Below are 26,089 nucleotides of genomic sequence, written 5' to 3'. Positions count from 1 at the left end.
AAAAGAAAAAGGAAGAGAAAAGAGTGTGGGAGAGGTATATTGTCTGCTTAAGCATCAGTAGAGGGGGATCACATACACATAATTTGGACAGCTCTGTCCTATCCAGAATTTTCCAGTGCATGGGTTAACCAAGGAACAATTTAGGCACCTATGCAGAACTTCAGAGGTCTGCTGTCAAGAAGGAAATGGGAGTGAAGTCGTTTCATCATCCATTACCATGCTTCCCCCCCGGGTCACACAAAGTAAGAAATCCTCCCTATTTTTCTAAAAGGGTCTTTTATAAACTGAAGGGACCAAAAAGTAAGCTTCTTGTGCTGCCCTGGTACTTGCCGACTAGAGCAAGGTTACTGATAGTCTCTAAGTTATGAGTAATTTCTTCCCACTTGGTTGCTGTTTTGTAACACAACCTATAAGATCACTATATTTTAAACCTTTACCATCCCTTTACAGGCTGCATTTTACATTGCTTTCCATACTATATCTTTTTCTTTTTTTTCAATGCTTAATAAATTATGCTCCTTAATTTGAATCATTCTTATTACCTACAAGTCGTCTTAAAATGAATGAAGGTGAAATTAAGGTATTGGTAGCAATAGCAAAAGTAAAGACCAAAAGCATGTTTGTTTTGAACTGAATAACATAAAAAAATGGTTTAATGAATTTCTAAAGGTTATTGTGAGGCAAAATAAGAATACTGTCTGGGTATAAGCATTTAATGCAAATTTGCAATTAGGATATGTAGAACACTGCTCCAGCATTATGGCTGCACAATGAATATATTTTTTAAATCAGAGATTAATAACCACAATATTGCTTACATTAAATCTGTTTTGTACCACTATTTTCAGTGGTCAGGCTGATTCACTCAGTGAAAAATTAATAACTTAATCTCTCTGTCCGAGTTGTTAAGTTTTGAAATTAAAACAATAATTTGGCATACCTGATGCTTCTTGCACTTTTGTTGCAGCCTACTACTTTTGAAAGTAGTTGTCCAGTTGTTTAGCAGCAGTATCTGTCAGACATTGATGTGGAAATTCCTCATAAATGTTGAATTGCATGTACATAGGCTGACTCTGCTTTGCCTGTGCAGTACATCTAAAGCATACCAGACACTGAAAACATTGGCAGATGTTTTCCAGTCCTTTGTCTGCCTTGACTATATAAACTAGTTTTCCACGGCTGTTGCTTATTACATGCTTGTACAATATCTACCAAACTGGGCCTTTACACAGTATTGAAGTAAAGCTGGTAAATAGCAGTACAGTGGAGGTTTTCCTCTTTAGGTGGAAAGCATCCGTTTCCAGGTGTATCACTTGAGAGGAGCTTCATGAGATAAGAAGTACCCAAAAGTTGCCATGAACCAGAAAATATGGTTCTCCAGTTCTTTGATGGTTGTACTATAAATGCCACTGGTGCAGTATTTACAAGAAGTAATTATTTTTTCAGTTGCTACCTTCTTTCTTCTACAAATATAGCATAGATCTGGACAGATCAGCCATCAAAAAAGCTGTTCTGAATCGTAAGCATGATGTCTTGTTGCAGATTATAGATACTAGCTGGGTAGAAATGGTAGCTGGAACCTCTCCAGCCACCAACCTCATGCAAAATCCTAAACCTTTTGAATCCCTAGTGGATATTATATAGTGACATGCTATCCAGGTATTGAATTTGACAGAGCTAATAATACTATTTATATGTATAATTATTGAAATTACCCATACCCTTTTGGTGTAACGGTGTTCAGTAAATTGGCATGCATAATTTATACATCATTGCTGTCAACCATCAATCCAACTGTGAGACAGCAACATATAAACTGAATGACAGAATAAAGTGTTTACGAGTTTATTCAGGACAAGATCACCATAAACTGTGACACTGGAAATATTCATATCATTTTTCAGTATTTGTATGAAATAGGATGCTCTCTTTGAGATTTCATTTGTTGCATTACACTAAAACCTCTTCAATAAACAATTTAGGAGACAACAACTACAGTACTCTTCAAAAAGACCCTGGGGACAGGATTTATTCTGGAAGTCAGTGTTATTATTTTTGTTTCATTTTTTGCTTTGGCTTAGTTTCAGCCTCTTATTGAAATGTCAGTCATTTAATAATGAAATGGAATCCTAAAAATTTGCAAATGGATACACCTTTGGGGCTCAATCAAGAAATACACTATGCAAACCAAATTCAACTATTATCATGCTAATGTAGAATAATAACTAAGACTTCCCAACTACACATTTAAACAAGAAATCCTTAAAGTAACTCTTGTCTTCACACATCTGAATATGCATCTCTGTGCAGGTACTGCCATAGCTTGAAATTACTTTAACATTCATGATACTCATCAAAATGGCAGGGTACATTACATTCAAATGCCCCAGTCTCATTACATGGAACGTGCTACACAGTGATATTGGTATTATGTTTTCATTTTTATTTTGAGAATGCAGTAAACAACTAATAATTCAAGATGTTCTAAATTTCTTTTGCAAGGTGCCAAGTTCTGAAAGAAGTGATTAACATGAAATGAGGAAACCTATGAATAGAAGCAAAAGAGAGACTGCTGAGTTATTTTTGGTACTCTCTAATGAATAAATGGATTGTTTTCAATGTTCTGTCAATGAGTACAACAAGTTAAAATGCACTGTGATTTGAAACACACTGCCTCACTTTCACTTGTTTTGAATGAAGTCTATTAGAACAAATAACAACCACAAATCTTCTAAAGGTTTTTTTTAAATGCTTGTATTCCCATAGACACTAAATTTCATGCTCCTCAAAGAAACTATGGATCTAATTATACTTAGGTAAACTGTTTTTTCTTAAAAATGCGTTTTGATCTTATATGTGAATTTCTGTGGCTGAACAGTAGGTCACAGCTAGTGGCTACTTAGCAAGTTAAACATTAGTAGAACTTTTTTATAACTTTAAAATAGCTCTCTGGCCACAGCTTATGCCAGCAAAATAGCTTTGCTTTCATGACTGTTGATTTAAATCATTGAGTTATCACCCAGAATGGCCGTTAACCTGGGAAAGGACATTCAAAGGATGTTCAAAAAGTAAAGACATTAGCCCAAATGTGAAAGCAATTATGGTACAAATGCATTTAGGATCAAGGTTATGATGGGACATCCAGCAAGTATGGTGAGGATAATGCTTACCTACTAAGTAATCTGGATAAAGCACTGCATATCATGTCAGTGCCAGCATCCTGCTTTGAACAGGAGTTTGGACTACAAGACTTCCTGAACTCCCTTCCACTCTGTAATTCTATGACCCTAACCTTGAAAATTATATATGCAGTTCATGGATTGTAAGTGACAATAGGTAATGATTAACGCATGACTTTTTCACAAGCTTACTAGGTCTAGTTTCTTAAGTCTTGCTGTTCTTATAGATTAATTTACTGGGCCATATCAGATGTCAAAAAATACCTTAGTACTGAAAAAAAAGAACAAAACTACCCATGACACAAGACCGCAGATATAAAATGTGAAAGAAATTAAGAAGAGTCTGACTTAAATCTTTACAGGTAGTCCTGAGTAAACTTTGTCATGTCCCCCAGTTATAAATTCCTGGTACAGTACTGAATGTACATTGTGTTGAGTTTCATCCCGTCTGACTTAAGAACTCAAGAATGTAGTTACCTATACTTGAATGAACCATCTCTGCTGTTATTATAGTCAGAAGATGGAAATAGTGACTTTCATTGCATGAAGTATCCGGCCACCTGCTGATGTAGTTCCTCCTCTCCTGGAACATGCGCTCCAGATGTGCCTGTTTCTCTCTGCTACATATGAAATAGGTTTAGAAGACTTATACAGATGTTAGCACCTACAATATAGACCCTATAGACCTCCTTCAGCCTGGAACACCAGGCACAAAATGGCAGACACACAAGCATGATGTCTCTGGGGAAAGGCACTGGTGATGTCAAAAGAACGTTTTAGCAGTGAAGTTTGCAGCCTTTTGTTGTGTCTCTAAAGTACTTCATATAGTTTGTGTGGGTGATGGGAAAAGACAGATTTGTGTGCTAATTAGTTTCTAGTATGAAAAAGGCCATAGTTTTACCCGAATACTGCTGAAAATCATATTTAAATTTACTACTGTTTCCAGCTATGTAACTTATAAGTAAAACTGTGCAACATAGGCCGTGGAATGTAGTTGCCGTCAAATCCAAAGATGTAAAACAAATTCTACTTGCAGTGACCATTCAGATGAACCCATTAGAAGAATGGGGTTTAGTATGTGCCTGATGTCAGCTGGAAAAAGTATAAGGACAAAGCATAAAGTTTGTGACGTTTATGTTTTATCTAAAGACACACTTAAAAAACTTTTAAGAGTAACTTGAACAGGGTATAAAACCTTATTCAAACATACTGGAGTGAGGAATACTGTTGGTTAGATAGTACTTCAAGAAAGATGGTGTCAGGGTGAGGCTCCCCAGACAGCCTTCTCCCATAGCCCCCAGCAAGGTGAGCTGGAATGGGATGTGAATGATGATCACAGCTTAGCCATCCCCAGATGCCGCTGCATGCCCTGGGCCTCTCCTGGAAGGCAGCCCCTGGGATGGAATGGGGATGAAGTTGAGGTTGGGGTGAGGTGGTATCTGGCTTATCGGGACACAGTGCTGGGCATGGAGTTTCCTGTATTCCAGCTTGTGCCCATTGCCTCACATCCTGTCACTGGGTGCCACTGGCAAGAGCCTGGCTCTCTCTTCTTTATTTCTCCTATCAGGTATTTATAGATATGGATCAGATCCCGTGAGCCTTCTCTGCTCCAGACTGGACAGCCCCAGCTCTCTTAGCCTCTCCTGATAGGACACATGCTCCAGTCCCCTAATCATCTTTTTGCCCCTTCTGTGGATGCTCTCCAGTATGTCTTGGTCTCTATTGTACTGGGGATGCCAGCACCAGACCCAAGCTCCAGGTGTAGGCTTAGCATTGTAATGTAAGCCAAACATAGTGAAGTCTCCATTCAGTGATTTCACCTGAGAAAAAAAGCTACATGGAGAGACAAATGGAAATTTTCTCCAAACAGGTCTGTTTTGGAGAGAGTAGCTTTATTATTGGAAATTCTCTGGCATGGGTAAGACTGCCTGACTAATGTGAGCACTTTTAAGCAAGAAAATACACAGCAGGAAACATGCAGAATATGCAAGTGCAGTTCTTCAGCAACCAGGAGAAGAGATCAGGGTTTTAGGTTGTATTTATAATACTTTTAACAGCTTACTTGCTTCTCAGGACCTTAGAGTATCTAAATGGCTCAGTACATCTTTCTGCCTTTTGGATCTTGTTCAGGGTTGTTCAGGGTTTTTTTAATTATGAGCCTGATCATGACAGAAAAGTTATTCATAATGTTTACTGTTAGTACTGGAGGGTAAAATACATAAAGAGAATACAGGTCTTCCACTAGATGAATTCTTGGCCTTGTGCTTCTTATCCCATACCATTGCTCTCTGTAGCACTATGAGGCAGGTTTTGGGAAATCTCTGCATCCTTGCAGAAGAAAAGCTGGAAATCTGTAGACAGTATTGATTCTCCAAACTATGCTGCTAAGTCTCATAGAAACGATGTTGGCCTTGATAGGGTTTTAATGTCTGAGTAAAAATGAGACTGAACTGGAGTAGTAGTATAATACTTCATTTTTATGACTACTTTCCGCTGCCCTTTCAGTTGTAGGTATCCTCTCCTCTAAAATATCAATGCCAAAGACATGCTGACAAGTCCTCTAGTCCCTGTTGCCCTTCACAATGTAAAGGGTTCACTCAGTGTGCGACACATGATGCATGGGGTCCCTTCCCCATATCAGCAAAGCAAGACATTTTCTTGTCCTGTAAAATTTCTTTTGTTGCTTCTAACTTTTACCTCTTTTGGGCAAAAGAAGCATCGTGCCTTTCTAGAATATCTATAAGTAAACAAAGGGAGCACTGCCCTCTGAAGGTTGAAGGTGAGATAGAAGGCAGCTTTTTATATGCCTTAGTATGTCTTTTCAGAGGTATCTTAGTGCAGGTGTTTTAGGTCATAGCCAGCACTTAATCATGAAGCGTGATTACCTTGTGATCAGCATAGTGAAGAGTACTGCTGTGGTCTTGCCAGGTTTATAATCAGAATGAGTAACGATAATACAAAAATAATACACAAATTTAGTAGTGTTAGAAGCCTGACATAATTTTAAGCTTATAATCTTTAGGCACATTAAGATGTTAATATTTTCCATATTAAAAATATGCTACTATGCCAATTTTTACGTTTTTTTTTCACTAATGCCTATCTGCAATTTTAGATCTTCAGAAATCCAGCACTAGGTTACAACAAGCAAATAAGGGGGGTAAAAGTCACAATGGATTAGTAACACTTAGAGGTTAGCATATGGCATTGAAGTAAAATATTCTTTGAGATTGTGAAAGTTGAACTGCTACATTTTTAATGTATCAATAAAAAATCATAGTAAGTGTCCTGGTTTCAGCTGGGATAGAGTTAATTTTCTTCCTAGTACCTGATTCAATGCTGTGTTCTGGCTTTGTTCTGGGAATAATGCTGATAACACAATGATATTTTAGTTGTTGCTCAGTAGCACTTACTCTGACCAAGGACTTTTCAGTCTCATGCTCTGTCAGTGAGCAGGAGCACAAGAAGCCAGGAGGAAGCAAAGACAGGATACCTGACCCAAACTAACCAAAGGGGTATTCCATACCACAGTGCATCATGCCCAGCATAGAAACCAGGGAGAGTCACCCAGAAGGCCCAGATCGCTGCTCGGGGCAGGATGGGTATCAGTCTACAAGTGCTGAGAGATTGTATTGTACACCACATGTCTTTCTTGGGATTTTTTCCCCTCTTTCACTTTTCCATTATTATTATTAGCAGTAGTAGTAGTAGTAGTAGTAGTAGTAGTAGTAGTGGTATATTTTACTTGAGTTCAGTTATTAAGCTTTTCTTATTTCAACCCACAAGTTTTATTTGTCTGATTCTCCTCCATCCCACCAGGAAGAGAGTCAGGAGGAAGTGAGCAGCTGCATGGTGCTTAATCACCAGCTGGGATTAAACCATGACTATAAGACAAGTAGTCCTGCAAAACTTCCCTACGTTTCTGTAATGTATTATGTGCCGGAAAGTCTTATTCTAAATAATCCAATAAAAGATAGGCTTTTGGTATTTCAGCTTTAAAGTCAATAAAAAGTTGCTCTGAGTTGAAAGCACCTGCCCAAAACATAAACCCACAGTTTCTTGGAAAAGATTTTCATTCTTAAACTATGGATATAGGCTTGAATGTGAGTCAGGTCATCTGGACAAAAGAAATTGGATAGAATCTCAAATTGCTTTGAAATTGCGGGCTTAGTAAAATAAATATGATTAAAAAAAAATGGGTACAAGACCAGAAAACAGCTGGTAATACTTCCAGGTCCTGCTTGCATGCCTAGAATAAAATACAAAGTGGACTTCTTGTGATAAAAATAAAAGGTATTTGGCTTATTTGATGGGTGAAATTAAAATTCTGTAAGATATAACCAGAGAATTTAAAAAACAGAAATAAAAAAGAACTTGCTTGAACGATTCTGGAGCCAATGAAATCATCTTTAGCATTAAAGCTGCACTTTCACACTTCTCCAGCATGCCTTTCCCTCAGCACACTCCCCTGCTAGTCCTAATCTGGACTAGAAAAAATCTTCCAGGAGCAAATGGAGCTCTGGAGGTTCATAAGTATGCAAGCCTCCTACCCTGACAGCACTGTGGGAGGGAGAAGGGGCAGGAAAAGAGCAGAGCATGCCTTCTGCTGTGGAGGTAACTGCCAAAAATGAAAGGAGGGCATATTTGCCAGAGAAAGAGAAGTAGCAGAGAAAGAAAGATGGTTTGGTTTGCAGCTAGGCCAGACACAGCAGTGAATGAGACCAGTGTCGTCAGTGTAAGACATAATCGTAGCATCAGCATCCACTAGTATTTCATATTAGTATGATTTAGAAATTAGTGTGATTTAGAAATCGTAGTATGACCATGGCTTTGGCATGCTGGATGTGACTAAGAAACTAGATCCATCGTCTGAGGATTTCTCTGAAGTTTCCATAGCAAGTCAAAATGAATTTAGAGCAAATATGTGCTGCTAGAATATCTCAAAGCCATCTCAAAGCCAAGAACAGCCGGGTCTAAAGGATCAGATTCTCTTCAGTTCTGCCTTGAGGAAGACCAAACAAATGCCACTTATGTTAAAGGATTGGTAAATGAGGGAGAAAACAGGGTTTTTTCTATCAGGAAAGTAACCTATAGTAGCCAAGGTCTTGTCAGACTCATCTATGCTGAATTTCTCATACTCATCTTCAAGCTGACCACCAGAGTAGCAGAGCTAAGATTTTTCTCTCTCACTGAACCCAGTTTTTTGAGGATGCCAGAGGTTTCCACACCTATCCGTGTTACTTCAGTACAGGAAACAATCAGACCCCCAATTTTCAGCCTGTAAAGAAAGTATTTAAAATCATATTTGAAATGAAGCCATGTGCAGTTTATTAATGTGCTCACTCTAAAAGCCAAATGTCATTTTGAGCCAATGTTTTAAAGGGCAATCTTCAGTTGCAACTGTTATGTATGCAGAGGGGGAAAATAGTCTATTTGTATTTCAGTTTGTTTTGAAAAAGTCTATGAATAATGTCTGAAAAGGACTCTGGAATGAGAAAAGGAGCAAATTATACGGAAATTATGGCAGATAAAAGGTAGGTTATGTATGTATGGCTGTTACCAGAATGTAAGCATATTTTTTGGTTGTCACTGATTTGCTGTTAGCAATTATTTGCTATTATTTGCAAATTTTCTGCTATTAGTAAATACTGTTGACCATTTTTTGCCTCTTTTTTGAGCTACAGGCCATTAATTTCTGTTACATTTTTAATTATAAGAAACAAATACGCATTCTGTGTTACTGTAAATAAAAAGACTACCTTCAGGTAAAATTAACTTGGTTTGAGACAACAGTTAGTAAATATGTTAAACACAACTTTTAATTATTAACCGTGTTCCTGGTATACTGTGGTACTAGACTTTTTCTTATGTTTTTCAGCCTCTGAGGAACATATCTATTTTCCTTTTTGATCTTCTCTAAAACTTTTACAGAAAAAAAAACCATGGTATGATTGGTGGAAAATTTGGGATATTTTCTCTACAGAACATTTTTTTTTTTAACTAATAAACCTGTGAGGTGGGATGGAAGTAATTTCTGTTCTTTTCTGTCTGCTCTGTGTGGTATTTGCATTCTCACAGTGTACATGTCAGCTGAACTGCCCATAGCTTTCTAAAATACGAAGTCTATGGTAGTGTTCTGCCTTTCATTAGATTTAATAAATGAGGATAGAATGGTGGAGCACAGATTTTCTGGCAGCTATATGCAAGAAAACAGGGATTTGAGATAATCCCTGAGAACTATTTAACACAGAGATCTGGTTCTCACTTGAGAAATACTGATTGTAAGGCAGGGCTTTCTGTCAATATGGTTTGTGTAAAGAATATTCCTTTTAGGACCCTTCATTAAATTTCATTTGACTTGCATATTCATAACATGTTCATAACCTCACACACTTGCCCACGTCTTCCTGGAAAGGAAGTTCATCACTGTGTCAAAGATCTTCAGACGGTGTAAGTCCGCATAGCTTCACTAAAATTAATATTTATACAATGAATGGAGCTGCCCTATTTCAAATTTCCAAAATAGTATTTATTTTTCTGTAGTGATCTCAGGAGTACCTGTTTGACTGTAAGACCTTGCTCTCTACCTGAGTGATTTACAATGATTTTCCTATAGTATGCAATGATTTTTAAGAGCCTGCCTGCAGCTAATTTTAATGAGAACTGTGGCTAAATCATTGAGCTCTGTTTCAAATATGCATATCTTTCAATGTGTTCTGGATTTTTTTGATATGGCTTTTTACCAATAGGAAATGTGTCTCTTCATTAACTACTTCCTGATTATGTTTTAAGCAGGATAAATGTCAGGAAATCAAAGGTTATTTCTATTTTCAGTCTAAGAACCGATTACTTAATCCTAACAAGCACAATAAGCAGTCTAACAGATAATCTTGCGTAGACCAGATTGTTGTTCTGGTCTGTTGAGATACTGGACCAGAAGTGCTTATTATACTTCTTCCATAGCTTGTATCCAAGCATGCTTACTGTATTGTGCTGTATTACTGTACTACATTCTTTAAGTCATTTCAAAGGGCTTACAGAAATCTGCGTGTGAAGGAGGGGAAGTTTATTTTTCAGTTAACTGCTAAAAGCAGAAATTTAAAAGGCAGTTGTGCAAATACTTCTAAAAATTTAAGCCAACTCATTTTCAGTCCTGATGCAATATTGGATCACATTCCACTAGTCAGCAGTTTGACAGCTGTCTTAGTCACAAAATTGCAGTTCTTACTTTTGGAGCTTTGCATGTTTAGCTGGCTATACTGATGCACTATCCCAGATTGTGCTTGGTCTATTAGTTTGTTGTTTTAAAGGAGCATATTTATAACCCTTCTGGCAATGGAATATTCCCTTTTCTTGTTGCTTGTTAATCCATACAATTCTTTTTTCCAAGTAAAAAATTTAACTTGAACAAAAACCTCCCCACTGCCATATAATTTGGTATTTCTTTATTGAATAAAGTAACTGTGTGCTATTTCTATAACTGATAGTCTTAAAAGAAAACCAGTTTTTTCCTGGCTCAGGGACTGTGTAATTTCCCAGCATAAGTACTTTTGTTTGTTTTTAATAGAGCTAAATATATTTAATAATCACTGTAACAAATGGTTTATATGCAATAAACTTACTGTGTATATTCTTCAGCTTATGCCTGCAGTTACCTGTTTCATTTTTATTCGTTATAATCCAGTTTAATATCCTCTGTAAGCTTAATGTTAGGCAAGAAATTCCTTCTCCTTGTCCCAGTGTGAAGAGAAAATGCACCCTAAATTTTGAGAACAGGATATTAATTTTGGAGACCTCTTGTTTTTTTAATTGCCCATAACACAACCAAATCAGGCTTGACTTCCCTACCTGGCCTCGGCTGAACAAGAAGTTCCGTATCCTTTTTTCCACACAGTTGTGGAGCTTCCACATGAAACAGGATGGGCATCCAGAAATAGAACGTCAGGTGGGCTTGTGGATAAAAGGCGGAAGGTGTGGAATTTAATCCCTTTGTGGGAACTGACCAAAAACTAACATTTTCTCAGCAGCTCTGGCAAGCCCAGGGCTATCAGACACTACTGGGTAGTACCATGACATGTTACTTTTCAGTGTAGAGTCTTTGGCTGCAAAAGCCAAACTAACACACATTCCGCAGTGTCTAGCTTGTAGGGAGATAAATTTGCTGCTATGAATATACAGTAATTTGTCTCTCTTCTAGCTCCTTTTTCAAAGGTTTCATCCTGCTCTCTCCCTGAAAAGTCATGAGGTCGCTGAGTGTCATCATCATCATTTCTGGCTGAATCCTGTGGGGATGAAATCAGTCTCAGCATTTTGCTGGTCTTGGTTCTTAATGAGTGGGCATTTATGGAGACTGCCTGCTTCAGCTGAAAGCAGCAGCAGGATTCAAGTCAAATAATGATGTAGAATGAAACCAAAGAGATCCTGCATTCTCCATTCATGACTTTATGCACTCTAATTGCTGCATTTTGCTTGTTATTGCATTCTTTTTCCCATTGTAAGATGGATACCACATTAGCTAGTGTGGTCTTTGGTTTATTAGCTCCCATGAGACTTTTTTTTTCTTTACACTTTAATTCTCTACCTCATTGTTTACTTGAAGAAAGGACTAGCAAGGTGAGACCCCAGTAATCTTTCTTTCACGATTTCTCACTTTCTCTATGCAAAAGGTTTATTTTGCATAGAGATATACCTAATTTATAATTATATATAATAACATATAATACATAGAGAAATACCTAATATTTATTAGGTACCCTAAATAACATTCTATTCAAGCATTTGGATCATTTCAGTAACGAATGTCTATTTTTATAAGCAATAGTTTAATTTGACACTTTGCATAATGCATGTGCAATAAGGGTGCCATGTTTGATGGATAAATGCCTAGAAAAAAATCATATTACCTAATAAATAATGTTGGATTTAGATATCCCACTCATTTAAAGCAAACTTGTCATGGTTTATTAACTGTACTAACTAGTGGCTTGTTTATAACTGTGCATAAATAACATGAAGCATTTTGAAATATGCTGCTTTGAAGGTACACAATATTACCCCTTTATTGTCATAGATTATTAATATCCCCTTTTGGTGGGCAAGTTGCCAGTGCAGCTTAAACATGTATCTTCGTACACTGAACCTTTGCCTTGTCTCTTGGGATGAAAATTACTGAGGCGGAGGTGGTTCTGTGTAGTAAGGGAATTAGTAGAGCAGCACATACGTAAAGATGAAAATCTGAATTTATGTAGACAGTCCTCTTACTCTCAGGGTTATCCAGATAGCAGTGACTTTGAACTTGCTATGTCTCTGGACTGCCTTCCTCACACTGCAGAGCACCCAGCATGGGATCATACAGTTTGTTCTTCCACACAGTTTCTGGGGCTGGGTGCTAATCAGGATTGCATCAGCAGGCTTAATTCACAGTTAACACCTACCTTACTGTTTAATACCTTGCTTTACCAAAGGTCACTGTGGCACTACACAGTTTGTTAGGGAAACCATGCCTTTAATAATATGGGTTTAAGAAAGACTCTGTACTTGGTATGCTTGTAGTGGTGAGCCACTTGTGGACTCATTTTCTTTCCACCTCTCAAAAGCTGCTAATATTTGGGTGACACAGTCTATTCATAAATCTGTCCACCTATTCCTGTTTTAGCTATCATATCTTGTAAAGTTTTTTTAGCTCTGCGCTCTTCCCCACCTCTTTTATTTCTCAGCCGGCTTCAGTCTGAGCCTAGCTGTAGGCTCTGCAATTATGCTTTGCTGTTTAGTGGGAAATTGCTTACCTAGGTTCAACGTGACACTTCACTGTTTCATTTTCTAGTGCTGTTTTTCAAATCTAGTCTTGCTATCTCATCCTTAGGACAACAGATCGGTATAACCAGGCTGAGACCTAAACCTCGTTAATGAAAACATACACTTCTTAACAGGGTGTGCTCTTAATTACTCTTTGTTACTCTATGCCTCAATTTGAATACATACAGAATCCAGCAAAAGGTTTTTAAGGCTCCATCATTTACTGTGTTAAATTCAACTTTTTCATTTCCTTTCTCTTTTTCTTTCATTTCCCTTATATACTATTCCTCACCCACTGCAGACACTTTGTCACATATTTCTGCTCTCCAGTCTTCTAATCTTCCTTTTAACTTCAAGCTGACTCTCTTCTGTGTTCACTTTGTAGCCCATTAACATTGCTACCTGTTTGAGGCATTCTATCCAAATGAATGATCATGATACCTGTTACATCACTTCCTTCCCCTTATCTGCTTTCAACATCCACTCCTATGTAAAGGACACAGCCTTAGCATAATCATCATTATAGCAGCATGGCTAGAATGGCATTTTATATAGCTCTACTCAATGATCCAGTTTAATACAATAGCTTTTTGTTGCAATTATTTAGTTGGAACCTATGAAGGATGGAAAAGAAAGGAGAATGTGTATTTTAAAGAGCTCTGATTAATAGGAGAAGGTCATGTCTGCCCTCCATCTGATACCTTCTCAGTGGGGAAAATGTTAGTCCTTTGAACCAAAAGGAATTGCTGATTGCTAGAATACATCATGGTCTACAGCACACAGGATAGCTAGGAAGAGTTTGCTTCTCAGCCTAAGTTTCACAATTTGAACTATGGGTGCAAAAGTTTAGTCACTATCATTCATTCACTGCCTGTACTGGCTAGATTTCCCACTTCCCTGGAAGCTAGCCCAAGAATAGACCTCTTCCTGGATTCACTGGGACAGTATATAGAAAAAAGTTCAACACGTGTTCTGTTTTCCTCTACTACCCATGACAGGTCTCACTTGTATAGTACTGATGTTGTTATTCAAGGTTAATTATTTCCTACTCCGGATAACTCCTTCAGATATCTTTATGCAGCATTGTGTATTTACACCCTCATTATGTTTTTAATAATGCATTTCATTACAGTTGGCAATTGATGGTTTTCATTACTGAACAAACTGTTAATTTACTGCTAACGCTGTTTTAATTGTTGGCTTAGTTTGATTTCCTTGGTTTAATTCTTTCCATCTGTGAGGAAAAAAAGTCTTCATCTGTATTTGTGGAACTGCAAGTTTTAGATTAACATTTTAAATTTTTCTCAGGAGGCTTTTAAGAAAACGATTGCTAATTTTCTTAGTACGAAGTTTCTGACCTGCTCTTTTTTTAGCATGGATTTGTTTGTCCAAAATAGCTCATGGCTCACTGAAGACCTCAGTATAGGGCAGCAGTCCAGGTAACACTATGTGACCATAAACATTGCATTTTAAACATTATCCCTACCCTCTGCGAGTCTAACTTGAAGATAATGAATATTTCTTCAACAAAAGTGTAGTCAGGTATTGGAGCAGGCTTCCCAGGGAAGTGGTGGAATCACCATCTCTGGCAGTGTTCAGATCCCATGTAGATGCCCTTAGTGACACAGTTTAGTGGTGGACTTGGCAGTCCTGGTGTAAAGGCTGGACTGGATGATCTTAAATGTCTTTTCCAACCTAGTTCATTCTATGGTTCTATGATATCTATATAGTATCAACTGTAGAATTCATCTTTTTTGCAAAGTTAGTTGAGACTACTTTTTATTTGCCATAAAATATAGGGCCTTGAGTAATTAGTTATTTTAAATTATAAGGAACATGCACAAATGCAGTATCTTCTTTGTAGTCTTGTCTTCCATAGTTGTTATTGAGAGGAAACTCGAAGAAAGAAAGTTAATTTAGATCACCTTTCAGAACTGTGTTAGTGGCCAGAGTTTTAGGATGCATGTAAGTCTTTTGTAGAGGGTGCAATCGCTTGTTCTACATGTAAAGGGGCTGTAACAAGATTAATCCTAACTGCCCTTCCTTAGCTCTGAAAGGTTGCAATATTCAGACATAGTTGAAGTTGTTGATTTAGTTTGGAACCTGTTTCTAACCTATCTTATGGCAACTCATGCCTCTTCATGGAACTTTATTTTCCAGTGTTCTATGCCAATTTAGTTAGTGTATTTGTGTTGATTTCTGGAAAGTTGTATATGTTTTTTCTCTTTCTGTCAGTCATATGATGAAAGCCAAAAATATCAAGAAAAAATTATAGCACATATAGGAGAAAAAAGAGGAAAAGAATTTTTTACTCACTATGAAGCCAGAGTCAGTTCTTGTATCAGGGAGTAAGTAGATTCTCTCCTGTGTTTGTGTAGTGACACTTAATCCCAGTGGAGTCATGTGAGAGAATTTATTGTTTCCTCTCAAATTTTAATGGGATCTAATAAAACTTGAGGGTAAACCAACAAAGCACAAGACTGTCTTGAAATAAATAATAATTCTCTACGGAGGGTAGGCACTCTAAGGTGGGGCTAATAGTGGAAGGGGACTTAAAGAACTGCTTCTGCAATGCATAACCTAGGAAGAAATATGTGAAGGTAAAAAAGGAAGGGTGAGTGCTGTCCCAGATCTGAGAAGAAATTATCTAGGTTGGGAAAATTTCTGGACCAAAGCCTTGATCTCTGTTATGCAGATGCTTATTGGCCTCGGGATCTAGATGGTGATTTTGTAATGATTCTCTGAAAATATTTTGGCATAAGTTGTATTTATTACACCAAAACACAAATGAATTAATAAAAAATAAAGGGGGGGAGGGAGAAGAATAATGACATTCCTTACTAAAAAAATGACAAAGTATCATACCTGGTTGAATGGGTAGAAATGAATACACCTGACAGAAATGTATTCAAAAGTAATTTTGCTCTACCTGTCTGGTCCACTATGTTTAATCTGCCTTAGCTTTCCCAGTTCAGTGCTGTTCCTCTGCCTTACTTGTCTTGCTCCAGAAGGTCGTTTTCCCCAAAGTTTCAAGAGGCTGAAGCAGTGTTTTCCTGGAAAATCCTCTTGGAGTCCTTTTGACTACCAGGATGAAATAAGAGAGCTAAGTTATTCACAGGGTAAGAAGAGGAAATAGATCCATCCTGAAACAAAGCCTATTCCACCTTATCTTCCCTTGCTGTGACTATGTTATCTCCAGAGAAGTTAGTATTTGGACACAGGCCTCCCTCAACCTCTTCTAAGAATTAAGAACAGGCGCCACTCAGTGACTCGGGAAAGGGTGGTATTTTTTTTCACTGGTGTATTCTCACTGCTGTAGGGATGTCTACCTAAAAACTGTGTGAAAAATTGTGCCCTTCATATCATTGAGCACATATTGACTCTGGCCTGATGGAGAGTAAGACTGTGAGCCTCTGTTCTGCTCAAAAAACACTGAAAATATTTTGAGACACTGATTATGTTTTAAAGAACATCAGAGCAACATTGGAATTTTGCAAAATGTAGCTCCCTCTGGTGATGTGCATTAAAATAGGTACTAAGAGGCAACAGAATAAGACATGAAATTCTTAACTCTATGAATCTGTATTTTAGAAGCTATTTGCTTACAGCAACAAAAGATCATTTTGAAGTGCAAGAAGTTTGATATAGTTTATGCAGAACTGCTTATAATATCTCCTAAAATATCCAAAATCTGTCAAAACTAGTTGGCATTCTATCACAGCATTGATAGTTCTTCAAAATTAGCATGAAGTTTAGAAACCTGGTATCTCATCCATTGATTATGGCATTTTGTTGTATTTTAGAAAATAAGCTATCTAGATAATGAAATTTTTCTTAGAGGATTTCCTGAATAGTTACAGTGAATATCGGAGAATGCCTCTGAGGGAGTGATGTGATTATACAAAAGATACACCAAAAGCAGGAGTAAAAAAACCCACAACCACAATCCAGAATTTATTTGCTTCTGTGGATGTCTAAATAAAAAATAAATTATACGCTGCTATTACTTATCAGCAATTCCTGATTGAATTTGGTCAGTTTAGAAGTAATACTACTGTTTTTCTAGCTGTCAAATCTACAGTCTTGAAGCAGTCTTAATGTTGTATCTAGCTGGGGCTTCATTCGCAACTCTATTCCAAACTTTTAGAGATAGTTACATGAAGAGGACTGCAGTACACACAACTTCAGCCTCTCACTTTATTAACAGGAAAGAAAATGAAGTTTCAAGTGAACTTCTTATGACTAGAACATTAAAAGGAGTGAAAATCTCCTTTTCTGGGTGGAATTTGTTTTTTTTTTTCCTCATGTTTGCTATATTTAAGTAGTTTGTATATAGTATGGACTGTCTTTTAAATACAGAAAGATTAAACAAATAAATAAATAAATATAAATAAAAGTAAGGGTGAAGTTGACATTGACGAAGCATGAAGGAGTTTAAGGAGATACCCAAAGAAAGGCAAGTTTCAAGTAGAAAAAAAAAGAGACACCATGATATAAAAACAAGTGTAAGATATTTGAGCAAAATAAGGGTATGTTAGTCAGTCTGGAATTCCTTCTTCATGATTTTTAACACCAACTTTAATCTTCTTATGGGCATGATGCCAGGCTCTAGGGGAATTCATGCTGTCTCCAGAAAACAGGTCTTACACAAACTCTTTGTCTATTCCAAGAGAAACTTAGGAGTTTGTCTCCTGTTTTGTTAAATTGGTATTTGTAAATCGCTTAGAAAATTAAAGTTACCAGTACCTGTGATATGATTCCCCTTTCTTTCTGCTTGTTTATCATTTGAGGACTTGTGTAATCCCAACATAGGCATCTCAGGTATATCAAATACCTGTGCCTATATCTCCATCAGGGAACTGAGGACGACTAGTTCTTATGCAGATATCTGCGGTGCATGTTTCTTAATTTAAGAGAAATGAATCGGATAAGTAGGTTATGTCCAAACTTACAGAGAAGGACTTATACTGATTATGGAACAGACACTGATGCCCACTGAAGTATTTTGGTTTTGCCTGAAAAATTCTTAAAGTAGCTAGGTTAATGATTGTCTTTGCTTATTTCATGATTTCATTGGGATTCTAGTGCCTGTCTTTTTAGTTTCTAATTAAAGCATGGTACAGAATCTATTTTAAGGGAGGCAGGTATTTTCTTTCCTCATATGAAAATAATTTTTGGCACACTTTCTGTACAGTAAAAGACATTTTCTAATAAGGAGATGTACAGTTTACTTTGAATAAGCAGTTATTTAAACCATGAAAAACATGTCCGCATTATACTACTGTCTTGATTGAACTGTGATATATACTAGATTACCTGTAAAATTTCCATCAACTTTTATGCATATTGAAGAAGTCATCAGTACATCCTCGTAAGAAATATATTAACATGGAACTGAAATAATGCATGATTAGATGACTACACTATTTCTAAATTGTGACAAAGCCAAAAATTAAGGTCACTTCTTGTTTTCTTCAGTACATTGAGGGTGGTGAGACTCTGTCACAGGTTGCCCAGACCAGCTGTGGCTGTCCCACCCCTTGAAGTGTTCAAGGCCAGGTTGGAAGGGACTTGGAGCTACCTGGTCAAGTGGAAGGTGTCCCTGCCCATGGCAGTGGTTTGGAACTAGATTTTCTTATGGTCCTTTCCAACCCAAACCATTCTGTGATTCTATAATTCATTATAAGTATATTGTACATTTTTTTTCTGTATGTGGTTGGGACAGAAATGCTATGAAACAATCTTTTCAGGCATTATAATAATAATTCATTTTTTTTATCAGAGGGAAAACATCTACAAATATCAGAAGATAAGTATTTAGGTATAGGGGTAACTTGAGTGGATTTCAGTCTCAGAGTTGAAGTTAGATTTTAGGAAAAGCTCAATTGCAAGACTTCTTTTGTTTAGTTAACTGTTCTGACTTGAATGTGGTTTTTTTTTTATAGTTTGTAGCTTGGTTGTCTGTTGTTCTGTTTTGGGATTTGTTTGTGTCCTTGAGCTGGATTTTCCTTTAAAAAAAAAATAAAAATAAAAAAAATTGAAAAATAATGATAGGCCATGCTTCAGGTCAAATTAAGCACACTTCAGAGTCTTTGTGATTTATCTTATCATAGCTGAGAGTTCCGTTCTGCTAATTACAATTATTTTGTGCCTTTTGAGGCTAGGAATTTACAAAAAGTACTAAGAACTTTTGAGACTTGCTCCACATACATCCAAAATGCTCTCTGAGCAAGGGAGAAATCAGCACAGAAGATCTCTTATTTCATTTTATGATTTTCCAGCTAGCAAAAGGTTAAGTTCTCTGTGAGGATCCCATCAATTTGCTCTCATCTCCCACCTATCATTGTGTTGCTGCTGCAACAAAAGAAGTTAAGATTCATTAAATACTTTCTGAGGAAGAACAAGCAAGCACAGTTGAGGAAAGATAGGTTTTGAGATATAGATATAGAGATATATATGCATCTTCTGTATCTTCCCCATCATTTTGGAAGTCATATGCCCTCTAATTTTTTCATTTGTAGGCTCTTTCTGCCTTCTGATGACTACCCGCTGACTAATAGGCTGCTAACAGAGGTCATGGATAAGAGTTGTAATGTCTTGAGTATACCCTCCTCAGTGGGGTTGTGATATCAAAGTTATAGTCTGTATCTCCAAGAAGACCATTATCATTATAAAGTAACACGGAGCATTAAAGGGAAGCTCCATGAAGACCATTATCATTCTGTGGTAACACATCATTAGACAGTATCTTAGGCTGCAGAGCCCATTGAAGAGAGAACAGTCATAACATGACAGCTCTTTAGAGTGACATAAGTCAGTATGGCCGTTTATATCAGCAGGGGTTACTTATGTCTCAGTGATTCCTCTTGGCATCCTTTCTTAGCTACCAGCTGTTAAATAGAAGGAGTTGCTCTAGGAAAAGCCTCAGGGCTCCTTGAAAAAGAAAACTCTCATGAGAGTTAGAGTCCTCATTTTAGCAGAATCACTGCTTGATTGCAAAGGGTTCAGACCTGTCTCCTCCGAGCCAAGGTGACAGCTGGAAAGGGAAATACTTCAGGTCTTTCCATAAACACATTGCTTATGGATTTCGCAAGGGGCATGTACTATGGTGGAAATCAAGTAGGCACCGAACATAGGAAGGTCAGACCTGTATTTCAGGAATCAAATTTATATTCTCCAAACACACTTAGCTTTCTTTTTTGACAATATAATCCTGGCTTCCTATCTTTAGGTATACTGTGTCAAAGCAAAGTTTGTTTCCCACCACAGATACAGGAAGCATTTCTCTTATCAATCTGTATTCATGATCATTTTCATTGCGCTATATTCATAATAAGACACGTGTTAGTTATTTTGCACCAATATGCTGTTCCTCATTAAAACAGCGTACTTTTTACTCTTAAAATACTTTCTTCTGGTATGTGTCCTTTCAGAAATTCTAACATGCAAAATACCTTTAACTACTCTTTTACAAGAGAACATATTTTTATAAGTGAAGTCATTAATTTTCTGCTTTCTCTCTGGGTAAGGAATTAATAGAGTTTAAGAGTTAAATATGCGTATTTTCAGAGAAGAAAATTTAGAAACGTTCCAAATTTCTGTTCCATAACGTTTTCAAGAGCCAGTAGAGGGTGCATTTTCCACAGCGTTTTCCACAGCACAGTTTAATTGGAATTCTAATTAAGTATGTGAATAGAACTAGTGTGTAATAAATGTATTATTTTAAAATTTACTTTCAGGAAAGCAGAGCAAAATCTATCCAAAAGATACCTTTTAAAACATTCCATCTTAATTTACAATAATAAAACACCAGTTGAGATATTTTCTGTTCTGCTTTTGTTCCTTTGCACCCAATAGCTTAAAATGGCTTCCTCTTATACCATGGCCTGAATACTCGAGGATAACCTTCATAGCACCATTACTATAGCAACTTTGCAGTATATATGAACAGTGAATAGGGCTGAATAAATGCCTTCCTTATTTAACAAGAATCACTTGGTGACAATTGGTTTGCAGATTAAAACACAGATGCCTCAGTCAGCTTTACATATAATGTGACATTTTCTCTCCCTTTCAGAGTGTCAGAACTGAGATACAATTCACAATCAGGATGTGGTAGGTATGCTGCAACATATATTGGCATATGGAAGAGCCTGAAAACGTGCAAGCTACATGATCTTCATACCAACTCCAAATACCACAGTGTATAGAGAGCATATGATGGCAAGTCCAAACGAGAAACAAATCTCTTCATGTATACAGTTACTTATCCCTGACTATGGTTTTCTCTCCTGGGATCACTGTGGTCTATGGAGCCACTGTTCATTTTCAAAATATACCAAACAGACAGGTTTCAGCAACAAATTACAGATTTCCTTTCCATTTTTTCCAGACTGCTTTTTGTGTTTCGAACAATTATAAGGAATATTTAGTACTCATATTTCTCTGTGTCTTCCAATATGTTAACATACTTTGGGAGTTGGTACATATTCCTCTTCCACAGCAGATTAAATTAAGGTCAAATTAGCTGCACAGTATAGCGTATCACTTTGCACTCCTTGCACAAACCCTGGGGCCTAGAAATTTAAGCATCTTTATATGAGACAGCCCTTAAGCAGTTTACTTTTTCTTCCTCAAAAGATGTGTAGTAGAACCCCTTTCTGCCACCCATATTAGCACAGCTACGGAACTCCAGAAAAGGTTGGGGAAAAGCTGGTGCAAACAATGAGGCTGTATTTATGGAAGCTATTTCCATGTCCATAGAGCAAAGGAGAGGTCCTTGCTGCGCTCAGCAAAGATGAGGCACATTTACTCTGCACGGGAAATCTTCTCACCTCTGAAGCTATAAATAGGGGTGTAGTATTAGCAACTAGTATGCATCTGTCTCACTGTGTGTATAATGTCTCTCTGTAATGGTTCCATTTTCTAGATGACATTTACTTAACTCTGCTTTAGGTAGCAGATGTGTTCCAGAGGTCATTCAGAAAGTAACTTTCAGAGAGAGTCACTTTTAATATGTTTTCTTCTGAAGACATACTTCTAACATATTTCTGAGCTTGCTATTTCTTCTTATTCACATGAAAGTTTTTAAGAACATAATCTTTTTGTGTTACTTTTTTTTTTTTCAATGTAGACATACAAAGTTTAGGACTCCCAATGTCATTTAATGCAATTTGTAATATAATTAATTCTTGCATGTAAATCCCAATGGCACGATATTCTCTTACAAGATAGTTCTCTTAATCTCTGATTAAACTGATAATTTCTGATGGATGTCTAAAGATTTAGCATTGCTGCCAAAATTCTGTGATGTTGATAAGAACAGCTTTAATTTAAGGAATAAGAGGAGAAATTCAGCAGTGACTGCATCATCTCTGCATCTAGTTTAGGGTGCAAGAAGAGAAAATGAGTGTAAGAGATAAAATTAAAAGAAAGTGCTAAATCTACTAGATCAGTAGCTGGATAAATAAAACAGCTAAAGTGCTCTGCCTATTTCCTCTGGAAAACTGAATCAGAAAATCGTACCAGAAATATGTTCTGATCAAAGCCTGAAAAACAAAAGGACAAAACTTGAGCTTAGAATGAAGGATTTCAGATGGGATCAGAAGCGTGAGGTCGACTTTGTGTTCAAGGACTGTTATGTCCATGCTCTGAGTGTAAATGGGATGTACTGGGGATTGCAGGTTGTCTTGCTCGTTTATTTGTGCCCTTCTGGGTTCAGTACTTTTTTAGTTGGTGTCTGGTCCTCAGGCAGTAAAGAAAGGGGAGCAAAGTAAAAGACAAAAATCTTTTAAGTAACAGAGCTTCATTAATTCTGCTGCTTAGAGGGCAACTTTCTCCTTTTCTTTTTTCTTTTTTTTTTTTTGGTAAAAAGCAGCTAAGGGTTGTTGTGTATCTGAGTTGTGTTTGTAAGTGACCCGTTCAGGTCTGAATGCCAGAAAAAGTCAGATTTGTCCCAGTCATGTTGTGTGGTAGTGACATCTTTAGGGAAAATAAAGATATGGCATTGGTGTGCTGTTAACGATGACAAAAATGAAGAAATATAATGGTAACATTATTACTGATTGTGGAGTAGTTGGAAGGATGAATGAGAGGGAATCTCTATAACATCAAGATTGCTTTGGGGAAACATAGTGGGACAAAGGTTTTTGTGTTTCTCACAGGATAGATCTGAATACAGACATAAATCATTTGTAGTGTTATTAGTAAGATAAATATTAGGAACTGTTTCATTCCAGTATGTCACTGCAGTATCTTGACTTCCCTGGATTATATTGTATCCTGCTACTATTAAAAGTAATGGTAACCAAGTTATGCTTGCAAGAGGCAGCCAAGAGATTTCTTCACTAAACTGTCAAACAGTTCTGTAGGTTTTATTTTGAATATAGTTTATTTTCAGTGGCTTGCCACAGTACTATCTAATTGAGCAGTCATTAATTCATTTAGCCAAAGTCAAATGGAAGGATAAATATTTTCAGAGAGACACACTTTGAAAAATTAAGGAAATTAACTTCTGTGAGCAGATGAACCATGAAGAACCAAGACCTTAATAGGAGAGATGTGAAAGTAAACAGGCCTGCTGGTTGCACCTCAATGTACTAAAGGTTCTGGAACAAATGTAGATTACAAAGTATGAAATCCAAAACAGTAAGGGGAAGAGATGAGAAAAATTGTGTGGATGTATTGTACATAATGATTTTTAAAATGGAGTTCTATTGCACGCTTGCATCCTTTATTTGGATTCACTAAAGCATTTGATATAATTAGTGAAGCTTGAGAAGAGAGGGATTTAGTAGAGCACTCATAAAGCAGTTAGAAACTGCAAATATTAATGGGTAAATTAGAAGAGTCATACATTCATTAGTGGGGTTCTTCAGGAATTAGGATCAGCATTATTTACTATTTTAATATTTCCAGTGTTAAATATAAAAATGTACTGTCAAAATTTGCTATTGACAAAGTTATTACATGGAAAGACCTGCATGATCTGTGATGAAAAATATCTGAGGAAGAGATGTCTCTGGTTGCTCTGAGAAACATCAGGATATTTGAGCTACAAATGTGATGTAGCCCTGTAGAGAATGGAAATGTGACCCGAGGATGTGACTAGGTATCATAGTAGTAAAGACAGATATTTCTTCCATTGTACAGGACACTGGTGGGCTCTTACTGGAACACAATGTACAGTCCTCTTCACCCAGTAGGAGAGATGCAGACTAAAGCTATTAGAGTGCCTAGGGATAGCAAAAATTATAAGAGGGGAAAATTAAGGATATTGTCTTAGATAAAATAGAAGAAAAAAAAAAAAAAAAGAGGATTTAGTATTGCTCTCTGACTGTTACAACAGGAAAAACAAAATGGGAAGAGAGCTAAGGTAAAATATCACTATGGAAGTACTTAGGTATAAAATGGCTCCAGATAAGTGCATGCTGAAAATGAAGTGTTTAAGTGGCAGAGTCATGAGATGCTGGAATATAGAGTCTCCCCCTGGGAGCCACAGGAGCAAAATGTTAATTAGTTTTAAGGTGGAGATTAATCCTTTTTTAAGAGATTTTATGATATGGACACCTGAAAGAACAGGGGATTGGACTTTGTTCTGCTAGCTTCCTTCACAAGCCAGGTTCCAATGGTTCTGTCATGAGTCTTGCAAAACCTGGTATTTTTCCTGAAACCTCTAAGGGCTTGTGGCAATGTGAAAATCTGGTCTTTCAGTAAATACCTACTCTTAGTGATTATAGTGAACTTGAAAATGTGAGCTCCAAGGGTGCAATACCTATGAAGAAAATAAGGCCACATTTACATATTTGCAAGATTTATTGCAGCAGTATCTAGGAGTTGGAGACAGTAAATTGCAGAATCTGAATGCTAATTCTTAATTGACAATCAAATACTGTCTATGACATCTTATTTCAATTCCTATATATACTTCAGGCTGGGTTTTTCAGAGCTTGACCTTCATTAGCCCTCTCCTATTTTTACTTTGACTCAGCTTATCCTTAATCTTAAAATCTCTGTCAAAAAGGAAATGTATCTCTCTGCAAACTATTTACACCTTGATCTTGTTCCTGCAAAAACTTACGTGGGTCATGTCGAATATATGTCAGTGAAAAATCTGTCTGTGAATAATCAATTATTTCAGTAAGGTTGCTGACAGGAAAATTAGCACTTATGCAAGTGTATGCAGAATTATGACCCTGATTTGGGAGCTTTTGTGAGCTCTAGATGTGCAGGCTTGAGGAAGAACCTTTCAGGAAGGATGGAACCATTCCGAGGAGACGGCTGTGAATCAGATCAATGATCCTTTTTCTCCCAGCTGAAAACTGTAGTTTCATATGCAGTGAAATACTTTTCTACAGTCTGTAGGATAGATTCTTGGTTTGCTAAATGGGAAATGCTGTGCTCCGGTGCGTTTCAAGTCTCATAATTGATGTGTAATGGTACCATCCTGAAATGCCTTTTAAAAATCCAGTAAAAATAATTGATTTTTCATAGGCAGAGCTCCATTTGTCATTGAGTTGCATTCCTCACAAACCCTTCAGAAATGCAGCGTGCCAATAAAATACACAGAATGATTACAAAACCACTGTCAGTTCTGGTTGTGCTGTTTATTTTGGCTTCCTTATGTTGAAATGTTTTAGTTTTTTTCCAAGACTGAAGTGCCAAGAAAGAATATTATCTTACTCTGTAGCTGCCCACTAAACCCCCAAAAACACATGGATAAAATTCAAAGCTTTAGTGAGTGTCCTTTACTAATTATGACTCACCTACAAATAATTAAAAAGATGAAAACATCCTTCTAAGCACATGTATGGTTATAGTAATCCAACCTTATTGTAAGGTTTAATAATAGCATTTATATTTTTAAAGATAATCAGATTTAAGGTAAAGAAGTAATTTCATTTTCAGTAATTTCAGCAAGATGTCTTTGCTTTGGATTATGCAGTGACTTTTAAAAACTGTTTCATCTGTTGCAGCAAGTTTTGTATGAAAAGTTTTGTATATACTGAAAGTTTTGTATATACTAAGGAATCAATGAGTAGCAGATGAAAATTGGTGGAGCTCCTCTGAAACCACGGGGGCTTTTCAAGCTCTAAAAATCAGACAGAACCAAAATT

General features: G+C 36.9%; 1 protein-coding gene and 1 long non-coding RNA gene across 19 annotated transcripts in view; one reads left to right on the top strand and one right to left on the bottom strand.

The window, feature by feature from the left end:
* The window catches only part of ROBO2 (roundabout guidance receptor 2), a 1,076,913-nt gene that overhangs the window by 318,921 nt on the left and 731,903 nt on the right, over window positions 1-26,089 (top strand). The window lies entirely within an intron of this gene.
* Window positions 1-26,089, bottom strand: part of LOC130596576 (uncharacterized) — a 55,756-nt gene that overhangs the window by 6,666 nt on the left and 23,001 nt on the right. The window lies entirely within an intron of this gene.

Source organism: Pezoporus wallicus, unplaced genomic scaffold (assembly GCF_028554395.1).
Source record: "Pezoporus wallicus isolate ANWC-B61680 ecotype Strahan unplaced genomic scaffold, APGP_CSIRO_Pwel_v1 contig_5922, whole genome shotgun sequence".
Taxonomy (NCBI): Eukaryota; Metazoa; Chordata; class Aves; order Psittaciformes; family Psittacidae; genus Pezoporus; species Pezoporus wallicus.
This window is presented reverse-complemented; position numbering and strand designations above follow the sequence as displayed.